This window comes from Protopterus annectens, chromosome 17.part0 (genome assembly GCF_019279795.1).
Source record: "Protopterus annectens isolate FY-2018-M chromosome 17.part0, PAN1.0, whole genome shotgun sequence".
In the NCBI taxonomy this organism is placed as follows: Eukaryota; Metazoa; Chordata; order Ceratodontiformes; family Protopteridae; genus Protopterus; species Protopterus annectens.
Genome location: NC_056751.1, coordinates 146,515,879 through 146,539,073, shown reverse-complemented (window position 1 = coordinate 146,539,073; position 23,195 = coordinate 146,515,879). Strand labels below are relative to the sequence as shown.

General features: G+C 41.2%; 1 protein-coding gene across 1 annotated transcript in view; it reads right to left on the bottom strand.

Annotated features, from left to right (window-relative positions):
- ERCC6L2 (ERCC excision repair 6 like 2) overlaps positions 1-23,195 on the bottom strand; it is a 1,190,567-nt gene that overhangs the window by 1,024,828 nt on the left and 142,544 nt on the right. The window lies entirely within an intron of this gene.

Genomic DNA, 23,195 nt, shown 5'->3' with positions numbered 1-23,195 from the left:
CCTCCATTTTCTTTAATACCTCCTCAGCTTTAACACCAAACAATACATCTTTTTGCAGAGGTGCATCCAGTAATTCAGCTTTAACATGATCTGGTAAGGTTTGCTCTTTGAGCCAAGCATGTCTACGTATGACTGATCCTGTAACAGCAGCTCTACATGAGGCCTCTAAAGCATCAAAACCACACTGCAAGGTATGTTTACCCACTTGTTCTGCACTATGTAACACATCCTGCAACTCCTTCAAGTCTGGTTGTTCAGGTTGTGACATTTTGCTTTTCAACTGTGATAACAGAAACTGTTGGTACTTTAACATATGGAACTGACAGTTTAATGCCCTCATGGTTAAGGTGACCGAGGTGTATACCTTTTTCCCCCACCTTTCTAAAGCTCTGGAATCTCTCTCTGAAGGTAATGGATTTTTAGCAGTGGAGGCCTTAATTCCCTTGGGACCCTGTGAAATAGTTTCTGGATCAGCCGCATGGCTTTTGTATAGAAACTGATGTGAATCAGGAACCCGGTAATATCTGCTTGACTGGAGCTGGAGGTAAAGAATCTGGATTAAGGCAGGCCACCGAATACACATCATCTAGTATGTCTAAGACAGGAGGTATAGCCAGAGGCCTGTGCAGAGGGAGCAAGAGGAAATCCCTACGCCTTTTCTTGGAGTCTGAGTACTCTTGGCCTTCCCAGTGGAAGTGTTCCCTCAAGGTATGTAAAGTTTCCCCAAAAGAGTAATCCTCAGGGGGGGAGACAGAGGGAATGGACTCCTCTGCATCAGAATCTTCAAAAGGGGAGTAAGAATGTTCCTGGTCTTCAGAATGTTCTGAAATAATGGAGGCCTGGTCCGAGGAAGGGGATTCTTCCTCCACTCTGGGCCTTTTGTTCGGGGGGGGGGGGTTGAGAACCCCTGATAAGAGTAATCAAATCCTCAGCCATTTTGAGCATCTGCTTTTTAGGCATGGGGCCTTGAGAGGGGCCCTGTGAAGCTTGTCTTTTAGTATGCATGGCTGCTTTAGACTTAGTGAAAGCCTTGATGGAAAAAGAAAAGGAAGGCCTGAAGACACCTTGAGAGGTGGTAGGCCTGTCTAAACTCTGAGTTTTACCGCCAAGAATGGCTTCAGTATCTGTAATCGGGGTGTGGGCCGAAGAGCCTGCGACCTCGGGCACTGAAGACACCGCCAAAGAAGTGTCATCGGTAGTCAGGGGCTGCGTTGGCACCTCACTGAGAACCGGACCACCTGTAGTCGGCTTTGGCGTGGTGTCGGTAGAAGTCGCGGACCTCGTATGTCGGTCCTTATCTTTGCGTCTTTTACTTAAAAGTGGAGTCGTAGTATCCGACGACATAATGTAATTAAACTTTTTGCCAAAATAGTGTTGGGCGAACTCCGCCCGATGCTTAATAGTGCGTCTGTTGAATGTAGCACAAAAACGACAGGCCGAGACGTCGTGGTCTGGGCCTAAGCAAGGAATGCAGAGGGAATGGAAATCCTTATGTGGTATTTGCTTCCCACAAGAAATGCAATTATTAACTTTGTCTGACATCGGTCTGAGGCAAGAAAAGTTTCAACGGGTACTTAGCTTTCAAGAAGACTTCGGTTGAAAAATATTCGTAATCTCAGGAGCTGGCCGACCGGCACTTGCGAACTGCTTCTGCTTCGGGCACCGCGCGGCAAGAAAGACTGGGGAAAATGGCATCGGCTGGTTCTTTTATACCCCTGTCGCACTGACGTCAGGGAAGAAGCGACGACATCCGACGCTGGACCTAGACTTTGGAATTCGGCCGACCGAGGACCCGCCTGACGGCAGGAAAACCCATCTGTTATGACTGCAGCTGTATGCACGATGAACATCCACAGAATTTAAGGTGGACAACTGAGTAGAAATCTCATCAGGAACTCTCACAGTACACGCATCTTGTATGGAATCTCTTAACTCCTTGAGGAGATCCCTCTGCAACTTCGTGAAGTGAGTGAGATAGTTCAGCGATCTAAGGGTAAAGGCCGCTGAACTAAAAATACACTTCCCAAATCTGTCCATCTGTGGAGACACCTTGTTTGGCAGAAGAACAGATGAAGAAGTCTCCGCTAACTCCTCATTTGTAGCTGCCGCCACCACCATGGCATCTAAGGGAACGCCCCTGGACAAGAACTCTTTACCAGGAGGGGCAGACAAGAACTTATTTGGTCTCCTGGGGACTGGTTCCATGGTGTCAGGAGTATCCCACACCTTTCGACTAACTAGATCCATCAGTTCGTCAAAAGGTGGAGACGCCCAACAGGCAGAAGGTTGAGACCCGAAAGCCTTCAGGTACACCGACTCCTCATCAGACGGGTTAACAGTGGACCAGTCGCACCTCTGCCTAAGGCTCTCTAAAATGTCCACAAAGGAGACATCATCAGAGGACGACTTGCAGGACCCTTCCGACTCCTCGAGGTCAGTGCCCAATGTCAAAGACTCATCCTGGGAGTCAATATGTTTCCTCTTACATAACCTCTTCCGGGGAGGCTCCTTGGAAGGATATTCCAGGGAAGCCTCGGATGAGTGGGGGCCACCAGCCGATGGCTCCTGAGGCTGCAGTTCTCTGCTGTCTCCAGAGAGAGTAGGGGCTGAGACTGAAGTGGGTGCTCTCGGGGGAAGAGTGCTGGTGCCACTGGTAGGGCTGGAGAATGAGACAGCACGCTCCTCATCATTTCAAACGCCGACCTATCCAGCTCTGAAGACCTCCCCCGCTCCAAAGAGACACAGGTCGGTGCCAGAGCAAGAGCTGTCAGCTCCAAGATAGATGCAGAGTCCAAGCTCAACCTGGCTGAAGCACCGAGAGGAAGGCTTGGAACCAAAGAAGATCGATTCCAACCCTCCCTGTAGGTGCTGACAGGAGAGCTTCAGACCCTGGACACGACGGATGGCACCAAGCATGTCTGAGCCGAACCCGGCTCCAAGGCAGCAACAAGGTGAGTTGGAGCCGGCATTTCCTCCGTTGGCACCAAGACTCCGGCTCCGAAAGACCAGTATGGCTCAGAGGAGGAATAGCAGACAAGGGCAAAGCTGGGCCAAGTGGCTCCAGAGCCGACTGGGTCGAAGCCAACAATAATTTTGGTAAAGCAGACGACTTCAGGAGTCTCAGCACTACCCTCTCCACATCTTCTTCTGAAAGGCTCCTGGAAGACATAGTTGGGGGTCTTGACCTGGGGGGCACTGGAGACTTAATTGTGACGAAAACCAGTAGAGAGCTTACAGACCGGCTCTGAGTAGCAGAGTCAACTGCTGTATCAACAGGTTCAGAGATCGGTTCCGAAACACCTGTAACCAACTCCGACACCACCATGATGCTCTCCTTCGGCTCCGAAGCCTGAGGAGTCGAGGAGGCAGATTTGGATTGTTTCGATTGTTTAGGAGGTGGCTCCGAGACATCAGCCGGTGCCAGAGAAGGACTTTTTGAGAATTTTGATTTCCCAGACTTACAGGAAGCCGAAGAACTGGAAAGTGCTTCCTCAAAGCATGGTTTCAATAGACCCTTGAGTATGAGCTTGTTCTTCCTCTCCTGTAACACTCTAGGAGAGAAAGCATGGCAGAAAAAACACGACTCCTGTAAGTGGATGGCCCCTAGGCAGTAGACAGATCTACTGTGGCCATCCGTTAAGGACATCTTTTGGGAGCATTTCATGCATTTTTTGAACCCTGAGGGTTTATGCTCCTTACTTTCCTTAGACATATTACACACACACAACCCAGAGAGTTTGAGAAAGAGAAAAGGAAGGAGGACTAGGTCCTAAAATAGGCCTAGCCCTAAGAAAGAGTTACACGAGGACTAGGTCCTCTAACTTAAACGGGCCTAGCCTGGTGTAGTGAAACTAGGTCTTCTAACTTAAACAGACCAGAAAGAAAAGCCCATGCACACAAGAGAAACCATAAATGACACAATAACTTTCTATATTCCTAAGAGAAACAGGTAGTATACTTGCAATACTAGTAAATTCACAAGCGGATTCCCGCCAAAACAAACAATGTCAAAATAGCAGAAACTAACTGCCAACAGTGACCAAAAAAGGTCAGAATAACAACAGACAAGACAACAGGAGCCCCTGTTGGCTCATAGCGGAAAACCGCCAAAAACTCTACCTAATAATCAAAAAATGCGCAATGGCGCCTAAAACTAACTAGCACACAGGATACCAATAACAACTAGTAAACTAAGTTGCACTCAAAAAAGGGCAAGCAATACAACTGCCTAATATATTAGTAACACTAAATATACAATAAAGGTTCTAATAAAGTATTGAATACGACAGAATATAAAGAATTTTGAAAAACTTAGTCGACGCGGCAAACGGGATTTGGGGGTTGTACTGGTGCACCATGGGATACTTGCTTAGCCACGAGCCAACCAGGAGTCTTCTAGCTTGTAAATAGGCTAAGTCAGAGCCGAGGATCGGCTCCGAACCCATATGTAAAAATGAAGGTGAGATCGGACTACCTAACTTGTTGTAGTTAAAGGGGACTAAAGCAATCCCTGAATAAAAGAATTATGTTCTAGGTAGTGGAAGACATGAAACTGTTAGAGCATAACAATAAGACAGTGACACGTTGCCTGCTTGAAGAGACAGGTACTACAAAGTATAGTTGTACAGGCAACGTGCTGTAACTGTACTATGTGAGAGCAGTAAGTGATGCAATCATAACATAAAGGGACCTCTGTCACTGGATGAATCAGACATCTGGCCAGACTTTCAGAGCTCAGTACCCTTCTTTCCCATGGCCAGGCTGATGTTGCCTTAACTCTGCTGTTCTCACCTATCTGGTGCATAGATGGCACCTGTCACTAACATCTTTTTTTTTGCTCCCGCCAAAGTAATGACTATATGACGTTTGGTGGGAAAGGGCAATTTTAATTTTTTTGTTTCTTTTTCTTTGGCTCAGTGTCCACTTTGACTAAACAAGGAGGAGTCAACCCCTGATGAACTTCAATGAAAGACCCAGATATTTCCTCTCAAATGAGAATCTGTGGTATGCCTTTGGGTTCTCTGGAAATTATTAATCATGGTTCCCCTTCTCAACATTATCGGTAGCTTCAGTCATTTTGGACTTATGAACATCAGACACCATACCAGCCACCAGCAGAGTCAAAGAAGTCTAGGCAGGTGTCAGGCATACCATGCGTTTTGAGACTTATATGGGTACATCAGTCAAATGGGCAGTTGCGATATCAGGCCTAGACCTCTAGTGTTTTTTCTTCTGAAATAGCGGGACTTCAGGGGTGGAAGGGTCTGCAATCTTTGCTTGGGCAAAGCGCTTACGTTTCCAAATAGGAATTAAGAGACTAAAGTCTAGCTTGAAGAGTCTTTGGAAAAAATGACTGACAGATTATACAATTTTATTAACTGTTTTCTGCACCTAAACAGAAAAGGCACTTGGAGTGGAGATCCTTTTAGGGAAGCTGCTTAATGCAATTACACTTTCCTCTCCTGAGTGATATCCAATAGGACAACCAATATCAATACAACTGAGAAAAAGAAAGGACGGCTCCACAATGGGGCACTTAGCTAAACCAGTGAAAGCCAGAGGTACCAATGACCATGCATAGAACAGACAGACAGGTGCAAGACCTGTGTTAGGGTGAGTGTCAGAGGTTTTACACTCGTACATCCACTTAAGTGTCTCTACGCCTGCGGGTTTAGGTCACATGTCAGACAGATAGCTCTATGGAAGTTTTTGGCTTTGGTACCCTGGTGAGACATCCAGGCTATTTTGCAAGATAATCCACCTGTTTGAAATATTGCAATAGCAATCTATCTAAGGAAGGACATCACCAGTACATTAATAGTCAGTACAAAGACAGAAAGCATTAGTTTCTCTAACATGAAATTGAGATCCCATGGAGGAGCAAGACATCTTAAGGATAGACTCAGCAGAAAAATGCCTCTCAAAAAGGCTTACAGATACTTCAGGAATGCAAAGAATGATGAATTAAACAATTGATGGAAGTCTGAAATAGCTGCCAAGTTAAAGTAGAGAAATTAGATGCCTTATCAAATATGGCAAAATCAGATCCCTTATCAAATACGGCAACCAGAAAATGAAGAACAGCAGACACGGGGGCAGTAAAAGGGTCTATCCCCTTGCTAAGTACCCCAGACACACAATTTTGTTCATTTTCATTAGTAAATCATTCTAGTAACCATTTTCAGACTGTGGTCAGAATATGGGCCATCTTCTGCAGAACATGCCTGAGTAAGAGGATAGGACAGTGAGAACAGTGAAGTTTATAAGGTCCGTGACAGAATTCCCATGTGAAAGTTCACAAACTGAATTATGCAAATGAATGTAGCCATAAGACCCAGAACATTTAGAACAAGGGCTGCCATTGGCATTGGATGAGCAGAGAGCAGCTGAACTGCTGACTATATAGACTGAATCCTCTCTTGGGTGAGACATACTGTGTCCAGGTGATAGTCTATGAAAACTTGAACTTGAAATGGCTCCAAATTTTGCTGTTTTCTCTGATATTCCCAAGCACAGAAACAGATGTAATAATATCTTGCATGAACCAGAGATTCCTTTGTGGGAGCCCATCACCTACCTATGGGAATACTTTAATTTCTATGCAACCTTGAGTGAGCTGCTACCACCATCACCATGTGCTGTACACCCTAATGATTGTGGTCAAACAAAATGGGGGTGGCTCTGAACTGGTAGTGACTGGCTCCCACCTTGAAGTGTAGGACTTATCTTGATGCCTTTATATTTTTTATATGCAGGTAGACAACCTGGAGGTCCAAATAGCATCCAGTCTCTTTCCTGAAGACATGCAACAAAGGACTGTACAGTGACCAGAGCTCAGTTTTCTGTACATACAGACTTGAGTTGCTTAAGTCCTGAATGGGTCTAAGGTTGTTTGTCTTCTTGGGAACCAAAAAAATCCTTGAATAAACCCTGGATACTTTTCAGTCTGGTATGACCTCTTGGGTGCCTCTTTGTTAATGAAGATTGCGACCTTTTGTTTGAAAAAAAAGCTTGTCTCTGTCATAGGTTCATAGATTAGTACTAGCCTAACTAGCCTTGTGGGCCATTTTAAGCCTAGCCAGTTATCCCATGTGAGAGTCAAACCCTGTACCTTGTGTTTGCAAGGTAACTATCTTAACCATTATGCCAACCTCCCACCCCCTCTGACATTAGCAAGCTGAGCATCTTTGCCTATCTTACTATGGAACAAATGGAAAAAATGCGAGGCATGTTCCAGCAGCTCACCAACAACTTCCAGTGGGAAACTTGTATAGTGGTTAAAATGTGGTACTTCACACTTATACATATGGCTGTTGGTGGTGTGAAAGGATTCATTTTAGTGCACAACTGATATGATGTGTTCACAATTTTAAGGTGAATTTGTGAATAACCCTTCCAACAATGCATTGTGTAGACCATGGTCCTCACAGCACACAAAGGGCACAAAGGGGAATCATTTCTGATAGAGATGTTTACTACAGAAATTTGGTTTCAAACATTATAAACATTTTTGGTGATGAGGCTGTTTGGAGAATGACCTACACACACTACACAGTGCTGCCTACATATTTGTAAACTGGCTACAGTTGGAGTTAAAGACTACAGTGCAATGTATGAAGCACATGTTCTTGCAATATGGTAGGAAGGAAAGCATACACAGACACTGAAGTGCTGTGCAGGTACATACCACTTAATTTATGTACATTGTGACACTTGTCTTTTGAAATACAACTGTATTCACATATAGCAGTAGAAGGCTTAATGTGTACATTCATTTGTTTGCTAACACTCATGTGCAGTGGATGGAGGCATGGATCTGGGTCTGTATAACACACTGATTTGCAGCATCTATTTTGAGGTTACAGTACATTTGTTACACATTAAGGTCTGTCACATTGGCACAATGGCTGCCACTGTTTGCTAGATAGTTGGTTATGTTTGGTGTCACAGTTAGACAGGTAGTAGTTGTGCTGTAGTGTGTAAGTAGCTGTCCTGGCTATGCATGACATAATGTTGCAGTATATAGCATAGATGTTCATGTTGTCAGGGATACTTCTTCCTTGCTGGTGATTTAGACTCACCCCTTCTGACTGTCTGATGTAGGTCATTCACCCTGTTTTGCTCATCTTGCAGAGTATGCATTAAAGTTATTATGAAAAAAGACTTCCCAGCTGAATACAGAGCTTTGTCTCCTGTGTCACAACTATACACTATTTTGAGTTTTGAGATAGCCTGCTTTCAATAAGTCATATGAACTTGCAATTTAGGTGCGTGTTGGGGTGGCAGTAGAGTTGTTTGTCCATCTCTTGTTGTCAGTTGTCATGGTTTGCTTTGCATGTAGTTAAAAGCTATGTAAGCTATGGAGTCAAATACTGGTATGCTTTAGTGGGTGACATTCACATAAATAGTCAAATGCTTACAGTGCGTCTTCAGCACGAAGTAAACTTAGTGAGAATATCTCATTTCACACAGACACTATAAAAGTTGGAATGGTACCATACTTCACTACTAGATGACAATTTTGTATATGCCTCCATAGTATCTCTGCTAAAAGGAAATTGCACTCCACATGTTGTGATTTAGGGAACACTGTGAGTACACTGTGTATGGGTGCTTTCACAAACTCACTTAGAATGAGTCTTAGTTAACACCAAGTTCTTTCCCCAGCCATGTCATGCAGCATTTCACATAATACATTACAGTAATGAAATGCCTTAGTGTTCATCAAGGGATATGCAAGTAGCTGATGTCTGTGTTATTTCCAGAGCCTACATATCTATAGAATATAGTTGCTTATATAATTTACTTGAAGTGGGAAAGGCTCCATCCATTAGAAGTGTTGAACAATGCATATCCTCTATGTTCAGTGCTTCTGTCAGAAGGATAACAGTTACATCCTTCATTGTCATGAATTTACACAATAGAGGAATTCACCTTCACTTAAGGGAGAGCACTCTAGTTTGAAATCTCTCATGGTGCTTGGAGTACCTTGTTATTGTGCATCATCTCAAACATACATGGCTCGGCTCCTCTATAAATCCAGATTAACTGCTCAGCACTTCATCATCTTCCACACTAACTTCGTTTTCTTTTTCTTCTGTCGCACCTCACTCCTTCACAGTCTACAAGATCATAATGTCTCTCTCAGCTCCTTCTCTGTTTCTCTACCATATCCTTAAGCTACTGTTCAGAATGCCTCTATTCTTCCTAACTCTCTCACTAACTCTCTGCATCACTAACTCTTCTGCTATTAATTTCCTAACTGAAACCTTTGCTGCTGCCTGTGCTATTGGATCTGGTGCATAATCTTGTTCAGTGGGGTGCACTAACTGTTCTACCTGTACTGGTAATATTATCATCCTCCAATGGCAGCATAGTCTTCCCTTCAGCACACAACACCAGTCCGTCTGACTCTGAAGTCTTTTTTTGCAACCATTGTGAGCAACTCTTAGTTTGCCCTTCTGAGTGGTACTGTTCAGTATGCACATCTCCAACTCGACTTGGAGGCAATATGTCTGCACCCTGAGATGTACTGGGACTTCAGATGACACTGTTCATCTTTGCAGTGTTCGAGCCTTCACCTTTATCATGCAACCTGTTCTCCCGCCTCTCCAGTCAGTGGGACACATGGTACCTTGGAAGCAAATTGTTTCTAACTACTGTAATAGTCCTTCATATTTTTTCAGTATCTATGCTGCTGAGGTCCTACATTTAACTGTGTTTTCATGTCTGCATAGATAGGACTTCAAATATGATTTTTGCTTTGTATTTGTGACTATGCAGTTTACTGGTATGCTACACTATGCAGTTCAACAGTACAGTAGACTTTTCTACAGTGGCACTGCAGACATCTATTTTTTTTTGTTTGTTTTTTTTTTTTTTTAATGTTAGTCCTTATTTTACTCTTCCTGCTTCCAATAGTTCCCACATATAGCTGTGTTTAAATATACCCTTACTGCTTTTTTTTTTTTTTTTTTTTTTTTTACTTCTGCTATTTGTTTGGTGTGTATTTATTTTGTGTACACTTTAGTTTTTATATCTGGCCTATCTCGTTCTGTTTTCCGGAGCCCCAAGTGGGCATTCTTTTTGGTTTGTTTTTTATGTTCACCTCTGCTAATCTTTGTGAACTTTTCATGTCTGTTGAGTACTGGCATTTCTGTCCCTGTCTTCTCTAACCTTCCGCATGCTGATCTCTGCATTCTCCTTCCCAGTTTTTCTGTGGATCTACATTCCAATAGGAAGCCATTTGGCTGCCACCTTCTGACAGGGTGGGACATCTGGCAGCATAAAGGAAAGCAGTCTGGGTCGACTAAAAAGAATCATACAACCTCTGGAAATTATTTTCCTTATCCATCTGTCCAGCAAGACAGGCTACCATGCTTCGATATGGAGAGAAACTTAAACCTCGACTCTCTTCAGTGATGGACGGTGTGACAATTCTCAGTGATTCTGTGGCACGCTCTCCTAGACTGGGCTACAGAATCTGGGACTTTTTCAACTCCCCCCACCACCCACTCTAGGGGTTGCATCCACTTAGTTCTCACATCCACAGGATTTTTTAACCAGTACTTCTCAAAGATGGCAGCTGAGTCTTTTGGTATTAGAAAGTTTGTTATTCTCTTCTACTTCCTATTCAAGGTCCATTGAAGAGTGGAGAATTTGTCCATCCCCAGCCACAAGCACTTTTTCTTCTTGCACACACTTCAGCAGCTTGCCATTCACATGAGACCTGAATAAAGATCACCTTTTATAGTGGGCGGTGGTGAAGGATGCCTTGAAGTTTTCCACAAAGCCACATGGCAACAGCCAGACATGCACATTGAAGATAATGCTAGACTTGTCTGCTCTCACTGCTCCATCAACAGCTTTATGGATAAGCCTCATTAATGGCAAAGATATGCTGAACACTGTTGCCAACTGGGAGTAGGTCACTGTGGGGCATTTGTTCCCAGTGTTTCTAGCATTATTTTTTTAGTAGATTCCACTGAAAATGAGTCATGTGTGATAGGTTATTCAATGTCCTAATAGTGAATGTACCTGAAGCATTTGTACACTTGCTGAAATTATTCATGGCCTGTGAATCTCTTTCTGGGTGGTGGACTGAAGGCTTCTCTTCAGGGGGCATTCTCTTGGTTGCACAGTAGCCTTTCTCCAAGCCTATTTAATCCTGGAAAGCTGGAGGATCTTTTGATTTCTCTGGGATACACTTTCATACTAGAGTCTCACCATATCCTATCCATGAAAACATTGATCATGGAATCTGCAGGAAGGAGCACCCAAGATGCAGACAGGGCAGATCAAAAAGTCTCCTGTAGGATCTTATTCCTTATGGGGGTGCTGAGTCTACTAGCCAAGAGCCCTTATGTCTCATTAATTTACAGGTTTCCCCTGAAGTTAAAGTTTTCATGAAGGGCGCGAGGACAGCTGCTCATTCCTCCAGGTTGACATCTAGGGAAATGGTCTCCTATGTGGAGTCCAGTGTCACCTCTTCACTACTACTACTTCCCGAGGACACTCGGGCTGGACTTTTGTGAATGTTAAAAAGAGGACTCTTCTTCAGTCACCCTGGAACTTTGGTAGTTTTCATCTCCTATGTCTTACTGTGAACATGATGAAAAGCCAGAATCTTCAAACTGGGAGGTGTCTTGCAGTGGGTCAGACACTGAGGCAACCACTCTGGGCTCCAACAACCTCAATGGTTGTACTGGCATTAACTCCTGAGTCTCAGCTAATGCAAATATAATTATCAGCACTGAGAATTCCAGTCCTTCTTCTGCCAATGTACATACACAGGACCTTGAAACAGAGTTCCAAGTCCCAGCATTGATGCCAACCCTGACGCTGAGGCAGGCTTCAGCATGGACTGTACAAATGCCAATGAGGAGATGATGAAAAACAGCACCGGATGGGTTCTGGCTCAGAACCAGTCTTGATGCAAAATCATCAATATAAATGACCTGTGCCTAGTGGACCTCAGTACTGAAAGTGTTGGTGTCAAGATCACCAGTATCAAAGGAGATGTCAGTGCCAATGGGAGGGTTCCCAGGGACATCAAAGCAGAGGCCTGTAGGCATGCAGCTTGCTTTGAACCTCCCCCTCTGTCATGGTAAGACCCATGGAAGGCGAAAATGAAGTGGACTTTAAAGGAACTTCTCTAGCTGCTCCAGATACAGAGGTGGAAAAGAGGACTACCACTATGACTTAATCATTGACCAAGACCTTCACTCTTTTGTCACTATCTAAATGTACAGAGGAGTTCAACAGGGGCCTTGCTGACCTTACCAATGTGGAAGAGGAGGGCTTCATCTCAATGTAACCAGAGAATTATTGGTCTGAGAAGAGGCTGCTTAGTCTTCTCCTTGGAGCTGGGTCTAGCACCAACAACATTTCAACCACAGATATATTACAGAAGGAGTGGCTGATCTCCTGCACTAGCTGGTGAAAGATCTTTTGTGTCTACCTTGAGATGAGAAGGAGAGAGACCATACTGTCCTTTCTGAGGCCCAGTCTCTTTGGCCTCAAGTTTCTCTCTGCTACTACCATCCAATGGAGGACGTCCTGTTAGGATATGTTTATTGCTCCTTTACTGCAATGTTCTGTTACCAAAGTTTTTGTAAATTTTACAACAGACATCCAGAAAATTTCTCCCAGCCATGTAATGTAGGGGTTTTCAGTATCCTGAGGGGGTGTCTTGTAGCAACTCTTTTCAGTTTTTAAGCCTAAGGCCTTATCCCCTTTATCACACTCCATAGCTGGTAAAGCAAGACCAAAAACAAAAAATACTCACAGATACACACATGCTAACAAAATTAAGCCTGGGAGGCCAAAGTCAACAGCCAACTTCAGCGGGTGTGGAAAAATGTAAACTTAGGCCTAAAACAATTGTAATACACCAATGAACATTTATAAGTAGGAAAACACCAGCATTAAATTAATGAACATTTATACTTAGGAATTATAGAACAACAAGACTTTTTTTACCCATGAAACAGCCTTAATTCTCAAAGAAGTCCTCAAGCCTGGGAAATCCTGTTGACTGGCCCACATAAAAGATTTGGGAAGAGAGGGAAGTGTGGTGCATTATGGAACCATTATGGGAGCAAGGGAAGGACTTGTACTTGGGATAACCCTATACATTCCAATGGCAGCCAGTCTGACCTTTGAAGTGGGTGGAATGGATTGAGCAAGACCAACACTCCTGCTCTGGATTCTACATGGCCCACTTTGCATTAGAGTGTCTCAACATGCTTCTGCATATTAATGAGCTTGAAGAATACAGGATATAAGCAATGTCACTAAGGATGATCTAACTCCTGCCCTCTAACAGCTCTCTACAAACTACAGTGGGAATAAGCCTGGTTAAATCTCCAAAGAGTACAATGCACAAGACCCTGATTAGCTGATTACAGACTGTAACAGGGCCATGACCACTAACCTTTGACCAATCCACATCAATTCATGTACACCTGGCCTCTAGGAGTCAACGTTGAGCTCTGTTCCCTGTGTGTGAATTCACCTTCAGTAAAAAAAAAAATTTAACTGGATGCAGTCCATGCAAAGTCTCAGCTTAAAAATCTCCTATAAAAAGGGCTGTGTTCAGTCTAATAAGACTTCTGCATTAAACTGACTAGCCGTGTCTTTCCAGGCTATAGGGTAGTGTTTGCAACCCATCCTGTCTGGTCATTAGGAAATGCTTATAGATCAACTGATCATGATAGCTCAATTTACTTTTCCAGATAAAATTACCACCATAAAGCTAGAGATGTATCCTAGTGTGACCAAGGAACCTGCAGTAGTTCCTGCTTGAAGGCATGCTGGTCGGTTCTGCCATGAGAGTTACCTTTCTCGATTTACTCTTGAGCTAATGGCTTTGCTTTCAAGGATACTTCTTGCATCATCTGATCTGGACCAATGTCTGATCCAAGCTAGTTTCTTCTTGCCCAGGGGTACCTATTTATCAGATCATTGGGGCATCTCTTTGCAGCAGTAATTTTCTTTTGTCTCTTAAGATCTTAGCGATACAAATACTCCTGAAAATGTATAATTCTGTAAGAACTTACCATAACAATAGATGTCCTACTGAGCACTGTTTTGGTATTACACTACTGTTACTATTATTTCACCGAGATACAAACTCAGAAAAGCAGAAAAACTGAAAAAAGACAAACTGGATACTCTCCGAAACTGGCGGGTAACGTTCAAGTAAGCCAAATCACACAGTCCAACCCTCAAGATCAAATGATTTATTTTTAAGCACCAAAAATGAGCTTTTCGTCGGACACACTCCAACTTAATCAGAAAACGGTAAAACAGTGTCTCACTACTAGCCGTTATCTTGAATACAAAAAAATTATTTAAAAAAAAGGTCACATGAAATTAGTAATGGATTGAGTGCCGACACACCCACCAATACTAAAACTGATGTTAATGAAATAAACTGAACATTCAATAAAATGACTACAGTTAAAATTTTCACGATCAATTGGTACACATATAAAACAACACAAAAAGCAAAAAAAATGATACACACCGTAACTAGTGAATGCCCAATGTTTACGGTGGTATTCACTAAGAAATACCTTTGTAACCGCAAACACAACATCAAAAAGCAATTCATGTAACACCTGTTGAAACACAGTCACCTGGAGTCGCAGTCAAAAATACTAAACACTACAATCTGAAATGCCTTAGTAAATCAAAGCAAATATGTCGGTCATAGAAATATAAAAATGTATAAATAAACGAATAAAATTATATAATACCCTGTTACAAGAAAATGCCGCCCATCATATAGAGGACACAAATATTTATACTTAATGAAATCGGTGCATACATAAGCCATAGAATGAACCCTGGCCGGACCTTAAAGGGCCATTAACGAAAAAACTAAGTATGCACTGACTAACAATGCACTAATGATATACGAATGCATAAACTTGGCTAAATAACGCTTACTAATATCCCTACAAGACTAATATACCAAAAAGTATTTAATAAAAAATAAATAATAATAATGAACCTGTTCTGTAACAAACAAAATAAACAAGCACAATTTATGCATTCAGTTATAAAACCATACAAAACCATAAAGGAAGTAAAATGTACATAAATACAATGTTGAACAATTTGACTCCTAATGAATTACTATTGAAGTCATCTCCCTCCCTGGTGTGTATCTCAAAACAAGGGCAACTATATTAAACCGGACATACCGTGTCCTATAAGGCCCAACATTACACTATCTAGTGAACTGTCTAAAATAATATAACTAAGGGTTACGGATGGTACATAAAAAACGCATTTTACCAGGTTCAAAACTGGGCACATCAGCCCCGCCACACAGAGTTTCTGAAAAATACAATTTTTCTAATTAAAAAAGGGGAGAATAAGAAAGGGTTATGTAGCCTACTAGACTGACTGAATAAAATTTATTCCTATAACATTTGTGGTTGAAAATGAGTCAGACAGAGACACAAGGGAGTAGCATCTATAAGTTACCTATTCAGCCTTTTAAGCTTTAAAAGGCAAGTTATGGACAACATGCTGTTGAGGCCTGCGGCATGGCATGCATCCAACCTAAGGTGCCACGATAACTCTCTACTCTCCAAATTGAGGGGGGTAACCCCCCCCCCCCAAAATCAGACTTCACCTGGTCAATGATACAAAACAGGAAATGATGACTCGGGTTCTCTGCTATGTGTCTGGCTAAGGCATTATCCATCTTGCCTTTCCTGATAGCATAAAGGTGTTCATACATACGTTCCTGTAATTTTCTGTCAGTCTTCCCGACATAAAATGCAGGACAACTAGAACACTGAGCCAAATACACCAGTTGTGTGCTGCAGCAATTAAATCTACCCGTTAGGTGAAAAACCAGGTCCCTGATTACAAATCTTGTCCCTGTCTTTATATGACCGCTATAGCGACACATATTGCACTTGTACATTCCACTCCTGTTACTTAAAATCTTAGATTTTCTCTCTAAAATACCTTTGATGTTTAAAACTCTCTTGAACACTATCCGTGGTAGTTCAACCAAAGTTTTACAGATAGATTCGTCCTGAGTAATGAAATTCCAGTTTTTCAATATAATAGCAAATATCTCCCTAGCATCCAAACTGTATGTTAAAATGAAGCTTTTCGACATAGGGAAAGCTTCATCCTTCCTCCCTTCAAAGATAACTGTATCAGGGGTATTTTGTTTTAAGACAGGTACATATATCCCAGAAGCCCTCTTGTTGTGGACCGCCTGTAGAAGGTCATTAATAAGATCCTGTGGGTAGCCCCTACTGGAAAAAAGGTCTGCCATGAAGGCACATTCTTCCTCGAAGTCAAAGTCCCTAGTTACCATACGGGCAGCTCTAACAAGTTGACCTTTGATAATAGATCGCTTTTGGGAGAAGGGGTGACAGCTGGCAAAATGAATGTAACTATTAGAAAAGGATTCCTTCCTATAGATCTTAGCTACGAAACAACCTTTTTCTTTATCCTTCATGAGGTCCACGTCCAAATAAGCTAACTGATCAGGGGAAAAATTATATGTAAATTGTAAGAAATTTGTGGAAGAATTGAACATATCGACTAATGAACGAACAAAGTACTGGAAACCAAACACGTGAAAAACAAAATGAAGTGCGGGTGCAAGTCCAAGCCACACCACGAATCCACAAATGAAAAATAAACGCTGATGTTTAACGCTAGCTTATTTTCAGTAAAAATGCGTTTTCGCCGCTGAAAAAGCCAGCAGCTTCCTCAGAACAAATACAAAGTATCAACCGCCAAACTGTTTAAGTATAGACAGGAAATGCATAAATTCTCATCATTTCCTGTTCTGGCGTGAATACTCTGAAAGCAAACAGAAACATAAAATAAGTTATCAGTTAATACATACTAGTTAAACAATTAAAGATTAGTTAATAAAAATATATATGAAATATTATTGATATTATTGAGGAATGACCAGGAGTCCTTACAAATGACTGGGATATTTTTAATATACTTACCCAGTATGTGATCTATCAATCTAGCACAGGGATATGTCATAGAGAGTCTTCCATCGACCAATGCTCTCATAGGTGGATTCCCAAGGTCCTTATGGATCTTGGGAATTCCAAACATAACCGGGGTCTTGGGAAAAGAGATATCCAAAAAATTATACACGTCAATATCTATCTTCCCTTCCAAGAACATATCACGTAAATATCCTTTAATTCTGTTATAGGAAACATTGCCAAACGTACATTAAATAACTCAGACCATAAATTTTTGTTTATGGGTATTGACCGAATGTCACCTAGTGTGAGAGGTGGGCCCCTTTCTCTCATGTTGGAGTTACGGGAACTGGAATGGCAAAATAGATTAGATGCCTTCAATTTACCCGGCCTCAACGAGAATTGTAACATTTCAGCTGTTCTTAGGATGAAAAGTTACATGAGATAGGCATATTTAAAAGAGTGTACTTTATGTCATATAATCTACATTTTTTAATGTTATTTCATGACATGGCTTTTTAACATGGTGATACATAAATTTCTTTTGATATTCATTATTTTTGATATTGATATTGTTATATAATACAATACATTTTATAAACATTATTATAAATATTATTTTAAATTCATAAATTTTGCATTTTGATACTTAATGTGTCCATAAATATGTATTTAATACGATTAGAATTTTAGTGCTTTACTACCATGCGCTAGCCACTATTGGTATACACTTACTGAATTTTTCTCTGATCTAAAATTTGGTTAATATATATATTTTTATTAACTAATTTTTAATTGCTTAACTATTATGTATTAACTGATAACTTATTTTATGTTTCTGTTTGCTTTCAGAGTATTCACGCCAGAACAGGAAATGATGAGAATTTATGCATTTCCTGTCTATACTTAAACAGTTTGGCGGTTGATTCTTTGTATTTGTTCTGAGGAAGCTGCTGGCTTTTTCAGCGGCGAAAACGCATTTTTACTGAAAATAAACTAGCGTTAAACATCAGCGTTTATTTTTCATTTGTGGATTTGTGGTGTGGCTTGGACTTGCACCCGCACTTCATATCGACTAATGAAATAGCTGACTCCTCATCACCTTTCATAATAATAAAGATGTCATCAAGAAACTGTGCATATAACACAGCTTTATCCATAAATAATGGATTAGCTAAAATAAACTCCCTCTCCCAGTAAGCCATGACCAAACTGGCCACACTGGCACCACACGGAGAACCCATCGGTACTCCTATCAACTGTTAAGTAAAATCTGTTATTAAAGGATACAAAATTGTTGGACAATATAATGTCCAACAATTCATTCACCAGTTGAATGTCTTTTGCAGGGACCTCTTTTTTGGACAACATAACAGGGATCCAATCTAAGGCAACTGAGTGGGGGATAGATGCGTATAGATCTTTCACATCAACTGTTAGAAAATGACTATCTTCACTATAAGTTGTTTGATCATGGATAAAAAAGACCAGGAATCCTTTGAAATTTGGGGTTCAGTAGCCACATATTTCTTTAAAATAGAGTCCACTACTTTGGCGCTAGCATAAGTAATGCTGCCCCTAGCACTTACTAGAGGGTGCATAGGTGGATCCAATGGATTCTTATGAATTTTAGGTGAACCAAAAATAACAGGAATTTTGTAAGTGGGTGGAGATATAAAATTCAATAAATCCAAATCAATGGATCCATTAACAAACATATCGCCAAAGTAAGTGGATACTCTTGAGTTACCTATGTTCAGTTCATTCCTTGAAACCTCTTTATAAGACTCAGAGGAAAGAATATCCTCCACCCCCCTTACATAATCAGACTCATCCATAACTACCAGACCTCTACCCTTGTCTAGTTGCATAACCCTCACTGAAGAATTGGCTAATGAATCTAACAATAGCCTCTCTTCTTTACTGATATTGTACCTGCAAGCTCGTTAGGGTAAGGATTTACTAAGGACGTGTCTTATGTCTAACGACTCATCCATAACTACCAGACCTCTACCCTTGTCTAGTTGCATAACCCTCACTGAAGAATTGGCTAATGAATCTAACAATAGCCTCTCTTCTTTACTGATATTGTACCTGCAAGCTCGTTAGAGTAAGGATTTACTAAGGACGTGTCTTATGTCTAACTCGCATATCTGTTCAAATAAATTTAAAGATGGATGCAATGGTGGATTGTATGTGCTCGCCAAAAGAAATTCACCCCTAACACTGGTAAAGTTTCCCATTAATAACTGCAGATTTAACTTTCTAACATAGAGTTTTAAGTCTATAATGGAAGAAGCCACATTGGCCCTCCTTGAGGGCACATAAGAAAAACCTTTGGCCAACAAGTCCACTAAGTCATTCTCGAATATATAATCAGAAAAGTTGTATATCTTGAAATCCTTTCTTGAGTTAAATAAAACATTGCTTTGACTAGGCATAAGTTGACCAGTCCCAGACATTAACCGGCTCAGTTCCTCCTGGACCTGGACCGGTTGTTGGATTTCCGACCCTGTTCCTCCATGGGGGATGAGGCTGGATCCCGAAAATTTGGGCCCTCCACTACCTCTTCAGCATTGATAAATTTGTGGTGTGCTGCCAGTCGTTCACTATGTCTGACTGGGTCCAAGGGATCCATTGAATCCTTGGTGATGATTTCCCTATATTCGCGCCCGTGTCTGACTCGTTGGAAATAGACACCCCCGCCCTCCATGCTCTGAAAGACAAAAAGTTGCCTTGAGATACTGGAGGTTTCGAGTACGCCATGCCGTCTTTGTAAACTTTGATATCCATTTTTAATTTTTTAATTTTAGTTGAAGTAAGTTTTAAAATATGCTGGTCGATACTGTTATAGGTACGGTCATACTCAAATCTATACCTATGAAAATGTAGATCGTTCTTTATTTCCCCATCCAACTTGTTGATGTCCAAAAGTAAATTATCAGCTGCCAACTGGTAATGGTTGCTGATAAGGTCCATGAGTTCGAACCCATGTCTGTCAAAAAGGCAAATTAACTCCAGATGGAAGGGAGACCCCTCCTCCAAACCTGTGGGATACTGCCAGGATCTGAGGCCTTTCGGGACTATACCAGCCCTTTTACACTCTCCATAGGCCACTTCAAGCTGTATTTTCCTTAGCTTCAACAGATTCTGGTCAAATATGTTCAATTTAGAAGGAAGGTCCAATGACCCACCGTGTCATGATCAGGCACCTAGATCCCCCCATTATCTGTGAAGATAAACAAACGGCTCAGCCATTGATTTAAATTAGGCATACCTTGTGGTTTCAGTGTCGGTGTATTGACACTGGTAGAATGGGCCGCACTTATGCCCCGAGCCTGTGTTCGCATTAATGAACTAGTTTCAGAAGACTGGACTCCAGTGAGTATGGTTGCATTCCCTGTGGGTTGTGGCTCATTTCCAGAATGGAAATGGACTGATGTAGCCTTCGAGACACTGGAAGGGCCGCCTCCTGCATGCCCTTCTAAACAAACTCCGTTTGTGTAACCTGGAGACTCGTGCCTCCGCATCTGCTGTGATCCCAGAACGTCATCAAGGCGGTTGGATAAAATGTTCACTTTCTGGGTCAAAAGTTCGATCAACTGAGTGAGATTACCAGCCTCTCCTTCCGTACTAAAACCCGACAATGGCACCGGAGCGTCCCCCATCACTAATACTCACAATGAACAAACTCAGAAAAGCAGAAAAACTGAAAATAGACAAACTGGATACACTCCGAAACTGGCGGGTAATGTTCAAGTAAGCCAAAACACACAGTCCGTCCCTCAAGATCAAACGATTTATTTTTAAGCACCAAAAACGAGCTTTTCGTCGGACACACTCCAACTTCATCAGAAAACGGTAAAACAGTGTCTCACTACTAGCCGTTATCTTAAATACAAAAAATGATTTAAAAAAGGTCACATGATCTTTAACTAGTAATGGATTGAGTGCCAACACACCCACCAATACTAAAACTGATGTTAATGAAATAAACTGAACATTCAATAAAATATCTACAGTTAAAATTTTCACGATCAATTGGTACACATATAAAACAACATAAAAGGCATAAAAAATGATACACACCGTAACTAGTGGATGCCCAATGTTTACGGTGGTATTCACCAAGTAATACCTTTGTAATCGCAAACACAACATCAAAAAGCAACTCATGTAACATCTGTTGAAACACATAGTCACCTGGAGTCGCAGTCAAAAATACTAAACACTGAGATCTGAAACGCCTTAATAAATCAAAGCAAATATGACGGTCATAGAAATATAATTATTTATTTTTTTATTAAATACTTTTTGGTATATTAGTCTTGTAGGGATATTAGTAAGCGTTATTTAGCCAAGTTTATGCATTTGTATATCATTAGTGCATTGTCAGTCAGTGCATACTTAGTTTTTTCATTAATGGTCCTTTAAGGTCCGACCAGGGTTTATTCCATGGTTTATGTATGCACCGATTTCATTCAGTATAAATATTTGTGTCCTCTATATGATGGGCGGCATTTTCTTGTAATAGGGTATTATATCATTTTACTCATTTATTTATACATTTTTATATTTCTATGACCGTCATATTTGCTTTGATTTATTAAGGCGCTTCAGATCGCAGTGTTTAGTATTTTTGACTGCGACTCCAGGTGACTATGTGTTTCAACAGGTGTTACATGAGTTGCTTTTTGATGTTGTGTTTGCGATTACAAAGGTATTACTTAGTGAATACCACCGTAAACATTGGGCATCCACTAGTTACGGTGTGTATCATTTTTTTTGCCTTTTGTGTTGTTTTATATGTGTACCAATTGATCGTGAAAATTTTAACTGTAGATATTTTACTGAATGTTCAGTTTTTTTCATTAACATCAGTTTTAGTATTGGTGGGTGTGTCGGCACTTAATCCATTACTAATTAAAGATCATGTGACCTTTTTTTAAATAATTTTTTGTATTTAAGATAACGGCTAGTAGTGAAACACTGTTTTACCGTTTTCTGATGAAGTTGGAGTGCGTCCAACGAAAAGCTTGTTTTTGGTGCTTAAAAATAAATCATTTGATCTTGAGGGATGGACTGTGTGTTTTGGCTTACTTGAACATTACCCACCAGTTTCGGAGCATATCCAGTTTGTCTTATTTCACCGAGGTAATCTAATGGATGTCCATCCAGAACATCAAAGCCAAAAAACTTCTATATGATCATACTTCCAAAGTATGAACAAAACCCAAGGGTATAAGATGACATAAGAGCATAAAATCCACAGGCTGTCTAAGCCAGGAGACCTGGAGACACCTGAGGAGAACCAGCAAAATAATTAAAGTCAGCTAACAAGGGGGAAGCAGAGATAGTTCCCCCTCTGACCACAAGAACTCACAAGATAAACATTTGGAAAGGGAGAAAGAGGGTGGAAAACAATACTGCAACATATAATAAGATAAGATTCTCAAAGTTTACCAGTTAGAAGGAGAAGCTGGACCAGGAACAGGGGAGTTGTCGATCAGTCCAGTAACAGAGATCTAGCAAAAGAAGCTCTATATCTACAGAAAGTATCTGCTCTTTAGTATTTTGTGAAAGTGCATGCAGATGACCAAATGGCTTCCTCTAAAACAGCCCTGGAATCAATCCCTTTTTAAAAATAACTCCAGATGAAGAAACTGCTCTAGTGAAATGGGCCTTAACTGGAGAGGATAAGTACTTATCATGATGAGAATAACAAAAAGAAATGGGTTAGAAATCCAGCTGGCAACCGTTTGCTTGGAGACAGGATTACCCAACTTGTTTTTTCAGAAAAAAAACAAACAACTCATCCATCTTCTTAATCTCTTTAGTCTTATCCAAACAGACTCTTAAGTTAACTGTGCACATCCAAAGAGTGCAGAAGTCTTTCACCCTTGTTTTGGGGGTGTGGAAAGAAAGTAAGCAGATTAATAGCCTGGTTAAGAGACAACTCATTAACCATTTTGGGTATGAAGGAAAGAATAACCCTAACAGTCTTATGGAAAATAAGGAAGGGAGGAGAAGCCATTATAGCTTGAAACTCAGAAAGCTTTCTGGCAGAAGCGAAGACTATTACCACAATGGTATTCCAAGTACAGCACTTTAGAAATGATGTAGCTGCTGGTTCAAAAGGTGGCTGAGTAAGCTTTTCCGAGACAAAACTGAGGTCCCACAGAAGGGGGGTGGCTCTCCTAGGTC